Source organism: Antechinus flavipes, chromosome 1, assembly GCF_016432865.1.
Source record: "Antechinus flavipes isolate AdamAnt ecotype Samford, QLD, Australia chromosome 1, AdamAnt_v2, whole genome shotgun sequence".
Classification (NCBI taxonomy): Eukaryota; Metazoa; Chordata; class Mammalia; order Dasyuromorphia; family Dasyuridae; genus Antechinus; species Antechinus flavipes.
The window spans coordinates 659,980,647-659,998,277 of record NC_067398.1 but is presented as its reverse complement, the minus strand read 5'-3'; the positions used below and the strand labels follow the sequence as shown (position 1 = coordinate 659,998,277).

General features: G+C 52.8%; 1 protein-coding gene across 13 annotated transcripts in view; it reads right to left on the bottom strand.

The window, feature by feature from the left end:
- The window catches only part of PTPRS (protein tyrosine phosphatase receptor type S), a 197,821-nt gene that overhangs the window by 122,738 nt on the left and 57,452 nt on the right, over positions 1 to 17,631 (bottom strand). The window contains exon 1 of one of the 13 annotated variants that reach the window (XM_051971818.1): positions 5,705 to 7,166. The exons of the other annotated variants lie outside the window; for them this stretch is intronic. The gene's annotated coding sequence lies outside the window, so the exon portion shown is untranslated. Of the gene's footprint in view, positions 1 to 5,704; positions 7,167 to 17,631 lie in introns of those variants that run through there. 13 annotated transcript variants of the gene reach the window in all.

Genomic DNA, 17,631 nt, shown 5'->3' with positions numbered 1-17,631 from the left:
CACATTGCCTAAGAAACTCTTATTTGAAATCAGCACCCGCCTCCCCTCCAAAAAAAATGATAGCTAACATTTATGTAGTATTTACTATGTGCCGGTCACTACTACTAATTTCAATTGATTTTCACAAAAACCTTTAATCCCCATTTTACAGGGGAGGAAATTGAGGCAAAGAGCATTCAGTGACTAGCCCAGGATCATCCAGCTAGGAAGTGTCTGACACTGTGTTTGAAGTCAAGTCTTCCTGACTCAAGGCCCTGCACTCTATCATTTTGCTACTTAGATTGAGGGGAAAAAATTCTGGTTAAATTGGAAGAGGAGGAGGGCCCAGTGAACACCGCTCTAGAGCTGGAAGACGGCTTAAATAATAACCACAGCTAGCACACAGCTAGTAAGTCTCTAAGGTTGAATAACTGCAAGTTCAGCTCTGAGTAGATCTCAATTTATCAAGAGAATCATAATAAATCAAAGGTAAGGGAGGTGGCGCAGCTATCTCAAGGAAGCAGGAGAGGCACAGAAAAGGATTCTTTTTAGCAAGGAACCCTTGTCTCTCTCTAAATGGATCGGCTGGTACATCTGGTGTACAGCACCTGGAAGGATGGGGGGTGGGCCCTCTCGGGGTCCCCACTGCTTCCCTTGGGCTTATTCAAGTCCCAGTCCCTGATTCTGCCAGCCATAGCCAGTGGTGCGTCAAGAAAGGCCAGTGGGGAGGCAGGAGGGCACGAAACTATCCCACTACTGTTAATTTTTAAAAATCTATTACCATTGTTTCTAAAACGATTTTTTAAAAAGTAAACAAAAATTACCCTCCTGAATAGACAAAAGAATTCTGGTTCCTGCATTGGTCAGCATTCCTAAGTCTTTCAAAGTCCTTTTCCTCACAATATTGTTACTATTGTATAATTCGCTCTTCTAGTTCTGTTTACTTCATTTTATATCATTTCAAATCTTGTCTTATTAAGCTTCTCTGAAATAGTCCTTTTTATCATTATTATATTTTATCACTGGTACGGCCAAGCCATCTACTTTCCTTATTTCTTCAATGGGGGCTGCACCCCTCGCTTGCAATCTCCTAACCAGCATTTTTCTAGCAGGAATCTTTTCCTAACCCAGAATTTTCCATGGGGAATCCCATACAAGGGCTCTAAAACCACACACGATTTTTGCCGGCGAACGCGGGGGCTCGGGCCTCCCCCACCAGCCCTATTGTGCCTCTCAAGCCCTGTCCGGCATCAGTCACCTTCCCTTTGGGCTCAGGTTTAGCCCCCCCTGCGCCGGGGCGGCTGCCGGATCGCCACCGCCCTCTGCGTCCCTGTTCTAGCCTCTTCTGTACCTGTGTGTCTAAGAGGAATGCGGGCAGGCGCTCCCCGTACATGGCCTGAGAGTCTCTGTTACTTGTTTTCCTTGCCCTAGCTCTCTTTCCCGATCTCTACAATGGCAGGCCATGAAGCTCCTACTACGAGTCATGCACTGAGCCGGGAATACAAAGGACAACCCAAATAATCGCTCCCTCAGGGAGCTTGGATTCCATCAGGAATACACAATATACACGAGCTCAGGGAAAATCTGGCGCACAGCATGGGGCGGGGAACCTGGCCTGTACCTCGCCCCTAACAGCCTCTGCTCAGAGACCCCTGGGACCCTCGGCTCTGAGGGGCTGGGGGCCGGGGATGGTCAGCGGCTGGTCCTTCTGGTGCGAGGCGGCCTTGCACACAAGCCCTCAGGAGGCTGCTCAGCCCGGGATCCGGGGGAGGAATCCAGGAAACAATCATGGATCTCTCCCAGTACTCAGTCACCTCCCCAAGCACGTGCATCCGCAAGGCCCAACATGCTCTCCTCACCCAGAGGGAGAGCGGTGAGAAGTGAGTCACAGCCCAGAGTCAGGGAGCAAACCACAGACTGCAGGCAGAGCAAAACAGAAAACGATAAAAAGCGCCTCCCAGCAGCCGGGCTGCCCCCCTCGGGGAGGGGCTCTCGGACCCTGGCCTGGGGGCCGGGGGGCCAGCCCAGGAAGCCAGCACAAGCCCCCTGATGTCTGTCGGCTTCTGCCTTGCCCAGGAACTCCAGACCCTTTCCCAGCTGGACCGCTACATCCTTCTGGGAGCTCTTTTGTTCCTGGATGGGCCCATCCTTTCCATTCAGCCACAGGCTCCCAACATTTCCCTCTCCCGCGATGCCTATCGGCCCTCTGCTAAATCCTCTCCAGCCGTCCGGGCCACATTTACTGCCCTCTCCCTCAGGAAGTGCTCCTGGAGGGCTCCAGACTCCCCACAGAGTCCCAACCAGAATCAGTCGCAGAACCTGAGGGGGCTGGGACCCAGGGGTCCAGCGTGTCCCCGAATAGGAATCCCCTCCCACAAGGCGCCCTCCATGAAGGGGCAGTGCTCGAAAGCCCCGGAGACAGCAACGGAGCGGCTAGGATCTCCCAGTCTGGCCCGAGGGCCACTCTGCTTCTTCCTGAACTAGTGGCCCCCAGCCTTTGTTAAAGAGCTCCAGGACAGAGAAGGAGGATGGCCCCAGGCTGAGGGACAGAGACTGATTATTTACACATCCCGGTCAGGTCCGCCATGGCAGACCCTGGGGGACAGGGGAGAGCAGCCTGGCCTTGGAGACAGGAAGCCAGGTCCGCGCGCAGCTCCGACCCACCAACATCTGAGAACCACAAAAGGCAGGACAGGAGGGAGGCCAAGGGGGAGGGGGGCGGATGAGGCTGAGGGAGCTCGGAGGAGGCTCCCGGGGAGCTAAGTGTATCAGGGCTGCTTTCCTGGAAGAGGCCAGATGAACCTGGATCTCAAAGCCAGGGCCTTATGCTAACTCCAAGGGGAGAACTTTGACACAATTCATGAAAGGGTTGATTTCATTCCAATAAAAGAAAGAGCTTTGCTAATAATCAGAAGTGCTAAAGGCAGAGGGGGCTACATTTAGCGGTCTGGGGGTCTCCCACCAACTCTCAGCCATGAAACAGAGGGAAAGATTCTAGGACTCTTTCTCCCCCCTCCAACTTTAAGATTCTAAAACAGCTGGAAGGGACCCAGAGACCACACGGCCCAACCTCTTTAGTCTACAGATGAAGAAACGACAAAATGAACGCTGAAGGCCCAGGGATTCCAGGGAAGAGAGGAGAGCAGGGACAGGGCCCCTCAGATCTCCTCAAGTTCTGCCTGCTGCGTCGCCAACACATCAAGGAGCCTCGATGGCCACTCCAGCCTTTCTCATTCAGAGGCAGGTGGAAGAATCCCAAACTCAATGGAATTCAACTCAACAAGCATTTATTAAGCACCTGCTGTGTGCCAGGCACTGGATTAAGTGCTGGATACAAGGACAGAAATGAAAGGAGTCCGTGGTTCATTCGACTGGGAGGAAACAACGAAGACTCAGATAAGCAAATATAAACGGTGGCTATAGGAGAGAGAACCACGAGGAGATGAGGAATTAGGTGAGGAATTCTGAGGGAGCCCTGGATAGAACTAGGGCTTCCAGGCGGAGGTGAGGGAGAGACTGAACAAAGGTGTGGGGGTGGGAGAAGGTCATGTTGAAGAACCAAGGTAATGGGTATGGAGAAAAGGGCCTATGGTCATTAACCCTCCAGCTAGCTCAAGGGCGCTGGTGGGGGCAGGCAAAGTATTAAGTACAAGGAAGCCAGTTCCAGTTCTGACTGGGTCACTAAAGCAAATCCTTCCTTCCCCTCCCTGAGCCTCAGTGTCCCCACATAAAATGCGAGGGTTGGGCAGTGCTAGAAACTTGTGGAAAGAAAGACGGGAAGCAGCAGGACAGATGCTGGGCCACGGCCCAGAGACGCGACTTACGGTCCTGGCTTTCTGTGACTTACACAGGCCGCTGCCTCAGTTTCTTCACCAATCCCCAAGGTACCTTCCAGTGGTAACCCTCCCCCTGCCTGGATCTCAGAGCTCCATCCTGCTGAAGAGCAGCAAACTCCTCTCCCACACGTCATTCATTGCGTTCCCTGGCTCACGGGAACGTCGGAGCCCCTTCCTTCCTTCCTGGGTGGGGAGGTGGGGAAGGCCTGGAAAACCTAGGCCTCCAGCTGGGGCCTCTGCTGGAAGGGGTCCAGGCGGGCCCACGGCCCAGGGGCAGCAGCCCAGGATGTGCTCAGGATTTTTTCTCCAAGAAACAAAGCAGCGGCTGAAGCAGCCAAACCAATCAGCACATATCTCGCCTCCATCGGCCCACTCCTTGTACAGACGAGGAGACTGAGGGCTCTCGGTTTAAGACAAGGGGAGCTCTTGAAAACTTTCTTGCACAAGTCTGCTGAGGCTGCAGTCCACAGGGGAACGAGAGCAAAGGCTCGACGAGGAGACTTCCAGCATGCTCTCAGGGGAGGGGGAGAAATCAAGGAGATGCTGCTTTCCCTGTCGGCAAGCTCTGGGGGGCAAGCCCCGACTGCCTCTGTTCAAGCAGTTCCTTAACTACTGCGGCCCCATCCCCCATCAGTGAGACCAAGAGGCTGGCTCAGCTCCCCTCCAGGCCCCTGGTCAGGAGGGCTAGGCCCTAGCGGAACTCTCCCCACAACTCCTCTCAGGGCAGAGCCACAAATCAAAGTCCTGGGCAGCCCGTGTTGGAGAATGCAGGGGCAGGTTCCCCAAGGTGAGCTGGGGAGGGGAGGGCAGGGGACTGATCCTTCCGCACAAAATAGATAAAATGGCTTTCTGGCAAAGTAACTTAGTGCTGACTACGGGAAAGTGAGGGGAAAGGTGGGAGAGGGAGAAGGATGGGCCTGAAGAGGGAAGAGAAGGGGATGGGAACTTGGGAGGAGTCTGGGGGCACTTGGGGATAAGGGAGGGGTAAAGGAGGAGTCTGGTAAGAAGGGGGGAGACCAAGGGGGTGAGACAAGCAAAGAGGTCTGGAGCCCGGGAGAATTAAAGGGGCACAAGCAAGGGGACTGAGGAAGAAAAAGGTGCTGCTAACGGAGAGGGGAAATGGAGGGAATGAATATAGGAGAAAGGGGAAGGACATGGGGAAGGGCTCAGAGGGTGGGGGCCTAATGAAGGAAACTGAGGGAGGGACACTGGGCCTAGTTGCCAGGGCTAACTACTCTCCTGAATTCCTGTGACCCGAGAAAGGAAGGAAAAAAGAAGTCGGGGAGGGGACATCAGTAACCGACCGTTACTGCCCACAAACTTTCCAGTGAGTCCAAAAATAATAACTAACTCACCCTCCCTTTGAAAATCAGACCCAACTCAACCTTCTGTTTAAGTGGCGGGAGGGAAGAGGGGCACAGGCACTGTAGCTCCGTCGGCTCCAGCTCGGGGACCCTGCCTAGCAGCCCCCGTTCCCACTCCCCGCCGCCCTTCCCCAGAGCCCAGTCTTTGGGAATGGTTTCAATCCCTCGCCCAGGCCGATGTCAGGTCCCAGGCAGGGGGACTGCAGATGTGTGGGGTGGGGGTGGGGAGGATGTCAGAGATTCCAGCTAATCACTGCCTCCTCGCTCCCCGCTCCCACCGGGCTCTCTGGGGGATGGAGACCACAAGAGGCAAGAGGGCGACTCTCCCCCCACCCAGGAGTCGGTCTCTCCGCTGCCTTCCTTCTCCACCGTTGCGTTCGGCGCTTTCCCAAGCCTGGGCCCCCCACCCCCTATGGTGCCTTGGGAACAAAGGCTGGAGCAGACGCCCCCCCGCCCCCATCCCGGTTTTCCCAAGCCCCTCTCCCCTCCCCCACTGACAGGAGAAGAGATTGATCCTCCACTCACCCCCAAACACACGTAGCATCCGGGGGCCGGGGGCCGACGGGGGAGGAGGCGGAATGTGCCCTCGCTCACCCCCTGCGCCGGTGACCAGTGCTCTCCAGCTGGGCTCCTGGGGGCGCGCAGGGTGGGGGCCTGCCCGCCGGGTCCCTGCCACCTCTAGGCACCCACGGGCTTCGGGATCCGCTCCATCAGCTTCATCCGCGGGGACTGGGGACTTTGGCCCGGGAACCCTGGGCGAGGTCGTCCCAGACTGTCCGCCAACTCGCAACCCCTGGGCCGGCCCCGCTGCAGCTGCAGCCGAGCAGAGCGAGCCGGGAGCGAGCTAGCGAGAGCGGAGCGGGGAGCCAGAGAGAGGGCAGCGGGAGGGGAGCGGGAGGGGGCCGGCCCGGGATTGGGGCTGGGGGAGGGGCCTGCGGAGGGCCGGGCCGGAGGGGGGTCCCGAGGGGAGGAGGCCAGCGGGCGAAGGGGCGGGGGGAGGCAGAAGCTGGGGGACACCGAGGGCCTCGGCCCTCGCCCCTCTTGCACCCCAGGGGCTTGATGGGGGGGGAGGGGAAGGAAGATGGAGTCTAGAGGTGCAAAGAAGAGCGGGAGGTGGGGCCAGGGCTGGGGGGGGTGGAGCTGGAGCTGGAGTGCGGGGTGGTTGAAGTTGGGGAGGAGCTGGGAGAAGAAAGGAGGAGAGAAGTTCTGTCCCCTGGGGTGGGGGTGGGAGCGGAGGGCCAGGGCCGGAAGAGGAGCTCGGGGGAAGGGGGCTGTGGGTGGGAGTCTGGGGGAGGAGCGAGTCGGGAGCGAGGGGGCCTTTACTACGAGTCCGCTAAAGAAAGCTCCTCCCAACTTTTTACCCAACGGGAGACGGCAACAGGGGCCGAGAGGGAGAGTCCCGCTATGCTTCCAGCTCCCCCCTGCGTCCCGGGCCGCGGGGGCCAGCGCAGGGCCCAGCCCGCCCGCCCTCGGGCCCCAGCGTCTGAGCCTCGGCGGCCAGTCGTGTCCGGGCCGGGTCGCCCGCGCGCTTGGGGGCGCCGACTCGCCGCGCAGCCTCCTGCTCCTTTGGCTCTCGGTCTTGGCCAAATGGCTTCCTTTCGCCCGCCTTAGTTTCCTTATTTGTAAAATGCCGGGGGTGGTCCCGGGAGATGCGCTCTAATCCCTCTCGGCCTCAGATTCTGCTGCTGATAACAAGTGGGCCCCTCCTGTCCCGGGAGCGCGCGCGGAGTGCCCCCGAACGTGGGGTCCTGCCTGCCCCCTGCTCCCGGCGAGGGGCGAGCCCCGGGGGTGGCCGGGGCGGGCGCTGGGGCCAGGGAACCTTCGGGAAGGGCGCGCGCTACCACCCGTCTGCCGGTCACCCAGGCAGGAGGCGGCCAAGCCCTGGGTCCCTGACCCTCCTGAGCTTCCCCTGGAAAGCCCTTCGGGAAAGCTCCCGACCCTCCCGGTCTCGACCTCAAGTGTAGATCCGGTTACTTATCTACTGTAATAAAGAACGTCATTTAAATTCTCCCGTCCGGGCCGGTGTTTTATGAGGGCGGGAGCCGGGACTTTTCTAAACTTCAGCAAACTTCATAAATACGCGGTCGGTGCGCTGTCCCGGAGCTGGAGGCCCGAGAGGGCAGCGGAGGGAGGCCGCTGCGGACCCCTCAGCCGGACTCAGCTGGGTCTGGCCGCTCACCCTCCTGCCCCCGCCCCGCGGGTCCCGGGCGGGGAGACAAGTGGGCTTCGGGACATGGGCGGGATGTGTCCGCGTCCGGGGGCGGGGCGGCCAGCAGTGGGCCGGAGAGCTGGGAGCGAGTACACAGATTGAAAACAGATGGGAGCGCTCATGCCAGCCTGACATCCGATCCTGTGGGGGGGGTGCGGAGAGGCAGGAGGAGGAGAAGCTCCCAAACCCCAGAGCCTTGGCAACCAATCAAAACGGCGGGGTTGCAGAATAGTTTGGTTTGAAAATATCCCTATGGCCGCCGCTTTCAGGGAATATCCAAGGGAAACCAGCCCAGAGTGGGGGCCCCATGGGCACCTGCTGCCGGGGACCCCTAAGCCATCAGTCTCCAGAGCCGCCCCTGTCCGGCCGGAGAAGGGGGCCAGGGGCACCTGCAGCTATTTATATCCCCCAAAACAAACAGCTGAGGAAGCGTGAGCTAAATATAAAAAGGTAACTTTGCAGGCGGCTGGAGGATTGGTGGGGGGCCGGAGCTGGTACAAGCTCGACATAAGGGAACCGGCGGACACCTGTGAGCTCGGACCGAGGAAATCCCCCCCCCCCCCAGGTTTAAAGTTCTTTAATTTTTCTGGTCCGGAGCCATGATTCTGTAGGGAGCTCAGGCCTGCGAGAAACGTAACAATAACAACAGCTCACATGCCAATTGGAGCCTTTAGAGAGTACTTTCTTCCCAACTGAGGATCTTTTCTCTATTTTAAAGATGGGGAAACTAAGGTACAAAGTGGTCAGCTGGCAGTGGGTGATCTGCCGGTCCTGAGACAGGTTCTCTCTGGATGATCTCTTACTTCTCCCCCACCCATGAGACTCCTCAGGCCCTGCTCAACATGCCCCACTGGTCCAGGTTCCTCACCAGCTCCCACAGATTCACCGGCCCTCTCTATGCTGATGTCGATCTATCCTACAGCCCTAATGTCTCCCATGACCCCAGGCTTTCCTCTCTAATTGCCTCCTAGACAGCTTAAAGCGGGTGTCCTGCAGACATTTAAAGACTTAAAAAAAAATCCTGAATTTTTTCCCCTCCAAAACTTTCCTGATCCAAACTTCCTGTCACTGTTGAGGGTAGCATCCTTCTCCCATCACTGGCTCCCAGTGGGAGCCAGGCCATAACCCAGGTGTCATAACTCTGCCCTTCCCCTTCCGTATCCAATGCGTGTCCAGACCTATGTTATCTTCACAAGGTGGCTCACTTGTGCTCCTCTCTTTCCTTGGATGCTGCCTCCGTGCTGGGGAGGAGCTTCAGGCCCAGAGCCTGCTGGCTAGTGTTCCTGCTGCAAGTTTTCTCCCTCTTCGTTCTACTCTTCCTCCCTCAGCTGTCAAACTGATGGTCCTAAATGGGAGATCTGACCGGGTCATCAAAGCTGCCCCCACCTCCCCCTTCCACCCCAGGACAAGAAAAGCCAGTGGCTCCTGTCATTTTTAGGATCAAATTTCCATTTGGCTTTAAAACCCTACATGATCTAGCCCCTCCCATCACCCTGGCTTCTTTACTGTTCCTTGAACAAATTACTCCATGTCCTAACTGAGCAATTTCATCGTCTATCCCCCATGTCTGGAATGATCTCCCTCCTGGCTTTCTCCAAATCCCAGTTAAAATCCCTTAAGGGGATTTAGGAAACCTTTCCAGATCCTCTTAATTCTGGTGCTCTCAGGGCACCTCCGGAGTCAGGAGGACCTGAATTAAAATGGGACCTCCCACAAGAGCTGTGTGACTCTGGGCAAGTCACCTGACCCTAACGGCCTCGCCCCCAAAGTTCTAGGGCTTTCCCGGGTTGTTTGTTTCTAATTGATCCCTTACGTAGGAATACAGTTATTTGCCACTGACAGAGTTCCTCAAGAGCAGAGACTTTCCTAGTATCCTCAGGGCCTCGCACAGTGCCTGGTACGGAGCAGATGCTTAGTAAATGTTTACTAAGTCCTGCTACACCCTAGGTCTGCCTACCAGCTCTACCAAAAGTCCAAGACTTTCCACAAGAGAGGAAATGAGCTCCAGCTTCCTCCTCCTCCTCCCATGCTCCGAGAGCCAAAGGCCGGACCCCCAGCTCATGCACTCTGCTCTAAGCTCCCAGAAACCTTCCTTCCCCGCTTCTTCTCCTTTCTCCCCTTGTCCTGTGAGTTTAGTGAGTGGGATTTGGGGTGAAAGATAGGACAGAAGCACAGAGGAAAATGGACAACTGCGGTTGAGTTGGGGTCCAGAAACCCTTGGGGCAAACATCTGGGCAGAAAGGGAAACCCCAGCTGGGCTCGCAGAGCCCCCGATAAGCAGCTCGCTCAGCTGGGCCCAGGCCTCTGGGGAAGTGTGGGTCCTCCCTTTACCCTCTTGAAGATTTCTCCAAGCAGAGACTGGAAAAACCACTTGCTGGGTATGTAAAAGAGGGGAAAGGCTGGGCCGGATGGTGCTGGGGGGCTCCCTCCAAACTCCAAGATTCTCCTGCAGGTTCACAACCTCCGGGAAGCCTTCCTAGGCTGCGGCAGCCTCCCGCTTGCCCCGCTCACACCAAGCACACTTATTTAGTGCTTAATTATGGACTATTCCACAAGAGTTCCTAATTGTTTCCTGTGAATGAGCCAGACGGAGATTTCCCTGGGGCAGGGCTGGGTTTGCTCCTCCCCCGTTCTGTCTCCCCTTGGCACAGGGGAGCTGGGGCTCAGCCCACAGGAGGCTCCTTTTAGGGCTGGGTTGTCGGAGACCTAAACAGAATTAGGGATCACTGATTTAAACTTGGAAAGCTGTGGGAGAATGGAAAAACCCATTGGATTTGGCCTTGACTCCTAGCTAGCTCTTAGGTCACACCTGTGTGAAGTCAGGTAAGTCAGGGCCTCACCTGCTGGAAGATGGGACCAGATAACGAGGGTGCACTTAGAGAGCCCTTCATGACACTCTCCTTTCCAGTCCAGGATCAGAGGACTCCAGCTCGGAATCCTCAACAAGTGGCCAGGCTGCTTCTGGGGGAATCCACTACCTCCAGAGGCATCTGTCTCACTAATGAGCAGCTCCGATTACTAGGGAGTTTTCCCTAACAATCAGTCCAACCCTGGAATCCTGGCTCAGCCATTTCCCAGCTGATTCTGAGCCTTAGTTTCCTCAAACTTCAAATAGAGATGTTTAGAGTTGGACTCCCCACTTTGAAAGATAGTTGCGGGGGAAGCACCTTGCTTAATCTTGAAGCTGTTAAGAAAAAGGCTTTCCCATTAATTCTAGCCATTTCTTAGCTTGTTCTTCAAAATCTGACTTAACTTTTTTGCATTGTGGACATTTGGGCAGACTGGGGAAAGCCTGCTGGATGCCTTCTCAGAGTAGTGTTTTTAAACACCTAAAAGACACAGAAATTAGGCTATATTGAAATAGTGAACAGTGGGGGTTTTTTAAAGGATTTTTTTTTTTTTTTTTTTTTTTTTTTTTTTTTTTTTTTTTTTTTTGCTGAGGCACTTGGGGTTAAGTGACTTGCCCAGACTCACACAGCTAAGAAGTATTAAGTGTCTGAGGTCAGATTTGAACTCAGGTCTTTTTGAAGGATTCTTTCCCCAGCTTCTGGCTTAAAATCCTCTGATGCTATTGTTTTTAAAAAATATTATTTGTATTATTAGGTCAAAACTTGCAGAATTGCAAAATTAGGGTCAATACTTCCAAGAATTTTTTTTTCATAAAAATTCTTTTTTTTTTTCATAAAAGTTCTTTTTTTTTTTAAATTCTTTTTTAGTGAAATTTTCATTTCAACAGTGTCCATACTCCTCTACTAAAGCAGACTCGGGGTTGCTGTAGTTGAGAAGTGCATCCCCCCAGTAGTCAGTCTCTGGTAAGGGTCTTTCTTACATGTAACCAGGTTTGTTTTTGGGGAAAAGACACAGACAGACGCAGAGTCAGTCCCTGGGGCCTGGTTTTGAAGCGTGTGCAGCTTGGTAGAGGCCCTGCTCCACTGACCCGGCCCTCATGAGCCCCAAGGCCTTCCCCAGACCAGTATGAGCCATTGGAGGAGCCTTTCAGAGAAGGATCTGCTATTTATGATTACAGCAGTAGCAATGGTGCAGTGGAAAGAGGGCTGGCCTTGGGTATGAATCTTGCCTGTCTTATCCTTAACCACTTTGGATTAGTTTCCTCATCTGTAAAATGGGAATAAACTACTCCCATTTTTATATAACAGTACAAGGTGAGGGCAAAGCACTTTATAGATATTAAAGTGACATCTAAATCTCAGATTGTTATTCATGCTAATCAGAGCTGGCCCTGGCTCTGGTGCAGGAAGCAATCTCTCAGTCTCTCCGGCCGCCCTCCCGCTTCCACTGCTCTGTTCCGTGCTAGAAGCAGAAACATGAAAGCCGTTGGCCCACTGCTCCCCCTCCCCCTTCCCCGGGCCCCAGAAGCCTCCTACTAACACACTCCCTCCATTCAGGCCTTTCAATACTCGACTGAGTGTGTCGGCCCCCAACGCCCCAGCTTGGAGGGCCCCACCACTGGTTTGTTTTCCCCGGGGAGGAGACAAAAGGGAAAATGGCCCTGTGAGCTGAGGGCCTCCCCTCTGTGCTACCTCCTTTCCCCTTCCAGAAGGCAGATCGGGTCTGAACCAGAACCCCTGGCTTCTGGGCCCAGTCCTGCCGCGGACTCCACAGGGGACTTTGAGAGGAGAAGTCCCTAAAACCCCTGGATTTGGAGTCAGAATAAAACAGCCCCGACAGTTACTAAGTGGTTACTGTGCGCCAGGCCGGGAGGGACAAATCCCCACCACACAGCCCAGCTCAAGGAGCACGGATAAACACCAAGAAGTGCAAGACCAGTTAGCTAGTGAGGGGGGGATCTGAGCATTTGTCCTCTTGCTGTCCCTGTGACTCGGGGCAGAGGACTTTGGTTTCCTCATCTGAACAAACGAAGGCACTGGACTGGACGATTTCCAGGACCCAGAGCCTCCTGGCTCTAATATCCCAGGCCCCTGTGCTGAGGCTCAGTTTCTCCAACCATAGAAGGAGGATAAGAGGACCTCTTCTTTGTTCATTGCTTTACTTGACTAGTTGTGGCAACCTGACCATTTGCAAAGCATTCCCCTTGCCCTTTTCCCCTCACTAGACACAACACCCCGGGAGAGGAGTCTATTACTACCCCCCTCTTGTCAAAGGATATGAACAGACAGTTTTCAGATGAAGAAATCAAAGCTATTTCTAGTATATGGAAAAAATTCTCTAAATCACTATTGATTAGAGAAATGCAAATTAAGACAACTCTGAGGTACCACTACACACCTCTCAGATGGGCTAAGATGACAGGAAAAGATCATAAAATATAAATAAAACAGATAAATTAAGAAGGTAATAAAAGAAAAATGTTTGAGGGGATGTGAGAAAACTGATACTAATACATTGTTGGTGGAGTCACCAATGGATCCAACCATCCTGGGGAGTAATTTGGAACTATGCAAACCCTTTGATGCAGCAGTGTTCCTACTGGGCTTGTATTCCAAAGAGATCTTAAAGGAGGAAAAGGGACCCCATGTGTGCAAAAAGTTTGTGGCAGCCCTGTTTGTAGTGGCCAGAAACTGGAAACTGAGAGGCTGCCTATCAGCTGGGGAATGGCTGAGTAAATTATGGTACATGAATGTCATGGAATATTATTGTCCTATAAGAAACGACCAGCAGGATGATTTCACAAAGGCCTGGAGAGACTTAGGTGAACTGGTGCTGTGAAGTGAGTAGAACCAGAAGAACATTGCATGCAGCAGCAACATAATAACTATGTGATGATCAATTCTGATGGACACGGCTCTTTTCAACAATAAGATGATTCAGGCCAATTCCAATGGATTTGTGACGGAGAGAGCCATCTCCATCCAGAAAGAAGCCTATGAGACCGAATGTGGATCACAGCATACTATTTGCACCTTTTTTTGTTGTTGCTTGCTTCCTTTTCTCATTTTCTCCTTTTTGATCTGATTTTTTTTTTTTTGCATAGCAAGATAATTGTGGAAATATGTATAGAAGAACTGCACATGTTTAACATTTTTGGATTACTTGCTTCTAAGGGAGAGGGGAGAGGGAAGGGAGGGAGAAGAACTTGGAACACAGAGTTTTGCAAGGGTGAATCTTTGCATGTATTTTGAAAATTAAAAGCTACTATTAAAAAGGGGGAAAAACAACTACCCCCATTTTTCAGAGAGAAAACTGAGGGCCAGAGAGAAGTGACTCTTACAGAGTCACACAGCCTAGTTCTTAGGCTCCTCTCCTCTGTCTTCCAGCCAACAGCGTGTCAGGGCAGTGCCTGGTTCAGCCTGGAAGGCTGTCAAAGCCAAAGCAGGCATGCTTGAGCCCAGCACAGAGACTTTTCAGGGAACTACAGGGAACTTAAAGACATGTTTTCATAGTAAGGAGAAAACAATCCCCAAGACCAATCACCTCCTCTGTACCCAAACTCCAAATCCATTCTAGGTTCCCCACTTGACTACACCCTGGGAGATTAGTATAGTACTACCCCATTTTGTCAAAGGACATAAACAGACAATTTTCAGAAGAAGAAATTAAAGCCATTTCTAGTCATATGAAAAAAATGCTCTGAATCACTACTGATCAGAGAAGTACAAATTAAGACAACTCTGAGGTACCACTACAGACCTCTCAGATGGGCTAAGATGACAGCAAACACCAATAAAATATAAATATTAAAACGTAAAACACGTAAAGATAAGAAGATAACAAAAGATTAATGTTGGAGAGTGCCTTCCTCTCTCCCAAGGCCAGTGTGCTCATAGTCAGTCTGCCCAAACACATCTGCTCCTGAGTGCGTCTCTTACAGGGGCTGCTGCCCACTAGACGCCAAGGTTCCCAGACGTCCTCATCCGAACCCTTCCCCTGGACACCGATTCTAGGGGGCCTTTAGCTCTCGCTCCCCAAACTTCTCAAATTTCTCCCTCCCACCTCAAGCCGCAGGGACTCTGGTCCCCCCCAGCTTTCTCCGTCCGGTGCCCTCCAGCAAGAACCAGCCACGCTTTGCATCCCATCTGGCCCTCCTCGCAGGCTGCCCTGCTTGGCACCCCATTAATGTCATTCTCCAAAGGCACTTTCTACCTCTTGCTCTGGAAACAGTAATCAAATCAATACTGGAGAGAAGGACTCCCCTCTTAACTCCCGTGATCAAAACAACTCTCAATGCAAGGTCTCCTCATTAGGGGGTTCTTACCTTTTCTGTGTCACAGCGCCCAGACAACCTTCTCCCATTCATGTTTTTAAGTGCATAAAATAAAAAACAGGATTGCGAAGAAAATCAATTATAGTGAAATACAGTTATTAAAGCATTTTTTAAAAGATCAAGTTCATAAGACCCAGGTTAAGTACCCTGGTCCTAGTTTCTCAGGGGCAAGGATGGTACTGGTAGCCCCAGTACATGAAGTACTTGATACTCCATTATCCATTTACCTATCCTTCCATCCTTCTTTTCTCCCTCCCTGCCTGCCTTCTTCCATTCCTTCCTTCCTTTCTTCCTCCCCCTCCCTCCCTCCCTTTTTTCCTTCCTTCCTCTCTACCCTGTAAGCTCCTTATGAATAACTAACAAAAGACAATGCAGAAAGAGCATTAATTTGTCTCTAGAGAATCTGGCTTTGGTCCCACTCCATACCTGTGTGCCTCAGTTTCCTCCCCTACACCTGGAAGGGGAGGGGAGACTGAATGCGGTCACTGCTAAGGTCCCTTCTGGTTCTAAAGCTATGATCTATGAGCTGCCTTTCCGTAGCTTTTCAGTCTGTAAAGCAGTGTTTCCTCACTACAACAGTGCTGTTACTCCTATTTGATAGAGAGAAGCGGGCGCAGTGCAGAGATGGGACTTGCCAAGGGCCACGCAGCCTAAGTGAGATTTAATTTTTTTATTTTTGGAGGCCGTGGGGGTGGAGGGCCTTGCCCAGGGTCCCCTAGCCGGGCAGTATCTGAGACTGGATTGGCTCTCCGGTCACCCTGACTGCAGGGCCGGGCTCTATGGGCTGGGCCCCCAGTTAGGACTTAACTCGTCCCCAGCGCGTTAGGGGCCCTCAGCCCCCCGCCGGCGCTCTCCCCGCTCCCCGGGCGCAGTCAGGATGCCAGGGCTGGCTGCCCGGCGCGCTCTGGGAACACAGGAGGCCTTCTCCATCAGGTGGGAACCCCCCCAGCTCACTAACCTCCCGAGGCGAGGAGCCGGCGATTCTACAAACAGACCGGATTTGGGGCTCTTTGCTTCCACTTCCACAAAACTGCTCCTGCGGGTCTCCTTGGAGATGACCTCCCCCTCAGCCCCCTCCCAGGGTCCTCTGGGAGTTCCAGGAATCCTGGCTAGCTTTTGGAACTAGGGCCGGGCTCTGAGCACGTTCCAGCCTCCCAGGGTGGGAGCTGCCAAAAGCAGAGAGCTGAGGCGGGTTTGTATACACAGGGAAACTGAGGGCCAGAGAGGTCCAGACCTCTGTGAAGGAAGGATGGGAGTGGGACATCCCAGTCATAGGCTGCCCTTCTCTCAGATTTAGGGTGGTTCCACCACCTGCCCCAGAAACCAGTGAGCACACGATTAGAACAGGCTGCCTGGCAAAGGTGATCCACGAGAGACCGTCCTGCCCCAGCCCCACCCTTCTAGATACCAGTCCTCCTGCAAGGGAAATCCTCCCTTTCCTGCTCCCCATTCCCCGTCTCCTCCCTGCCCACCTGGGCCACAGCACGAGTCTGCCACCCTGACCCACAGACTCTGCCAGAGCAAGCTTTCACGTGAGCACATTTGGCCAAGTCTCTCAGGTGTCCCCCAAGCCCCCACGTCACTCATCCGGCGGGACTTGACCCCCACGCACCCCCGGCTCCAGCCAGAGGCCCGCCCGGTGTCCTGGAAGGCTTCTCGTGTGGAAAGCCATAGGCTCTCCGTGCACGGCCCCTTCTCCAGCCCCCGAGCATTTCTGAAGCCCTTGGCTAGATGCAACCCACTGTCCCGGCAAGCCCGTCATTCGAAGAAGTGGTCAGAGACACCGGACAAGGGGGTGTCCAGAAAGCCCGGGGGGACGGCAGTCAAGAGGGTCAAGTGCAGATGGAAAAAAGACAATTGCATCGGACGATAGAGACCATCAGTAACTTTGGAGAGAGCAGGTTCCATCTTACACCCTGTGACCATGTGATTTTTCCCTTCCAGTTTCTGGATATGGTACTTCCCAGTAGGATGCAATCTTTTCTGGATATTATCCATCACCCATCTTCCTAGTCTTTTATTTATAGTGTGCAGTCCCTTCACACTTGCCGTGTGCGCCTTTCAAGAGCCCTGTAAGTGATGCTCATTTCCAGTTCTTCAGAGGCTGTGATGTTCCATGACTAGACTAGAAAAATTCTGGTATTAAAAAGATGGACCTTTATTTTAGGGGGAAAAATTGGGACTATTTAGAGAACTTTACAACCTCCCAAGGATGATAAAAAAAAGCCTGATCTCTTTGTTTCTGGGCTCAAGTCACTGCATTTGCAGCATCCCTCCAAGATACATGTTTGTGGGATGGACTCAATAGGTACTTCTCATGGTCGGGACAACAATCATATTTCACTTGCTTGGTTTTTCCTGTTTGACCAAACTTTTGAATTGTGAGAAGGCTCATCCAAAAGGCTCTAGGGTTCAGGAGTCCGACACACTCAGTGCGATGCTGTGTTCACAAATGGGAACACTTGCGGCTCTCACTCTCTCCCTTTGCAGCTTAGATTCTGTGCTGGCCTTCCTTGGTGTCCCGGGCAAACTCCTTGGGTGAGCCCACTTTTCCTTCTCAGAGCTGAACAAGGTTATCTCTGTGGCTGTAGCTTTTGAAGAATCTTGTATGATTTTGATGCATGCGTGAGAAACCCCTTGTTGGAGGAGAGGAGTAATTTTTTGGTGTGTTAGAGGTACTTTTTGGCAGTCTGGGAAGACATATTAGCCCCTTCTCAGAGCAAAGTAGTATATATAAAATACATAAAATAAAGTACACAGGCTTATAAAGAAAAGCAACTGTATTGAAACGGGATTATCAAAAATTTAAAAAACAGGTATAGATATCAGGTTAAGAATGCCTGCTTTAAAGTGACATTTTGTTTGCTACAATCTATATGTATTTTTAGCCCCAAATTCTAAATATAGAGGGACCTTGTATAGTGGGACATCTTTCAGTCAATAATATGGTAACAAAGATATGACACCTATAGGAAAAACCTTATGATGCCCTCAAAGAATTTCTTTGATGCAGATGTAAGTTATTCTGGATGATTTTAATAATTCTACATGGGAAAATAG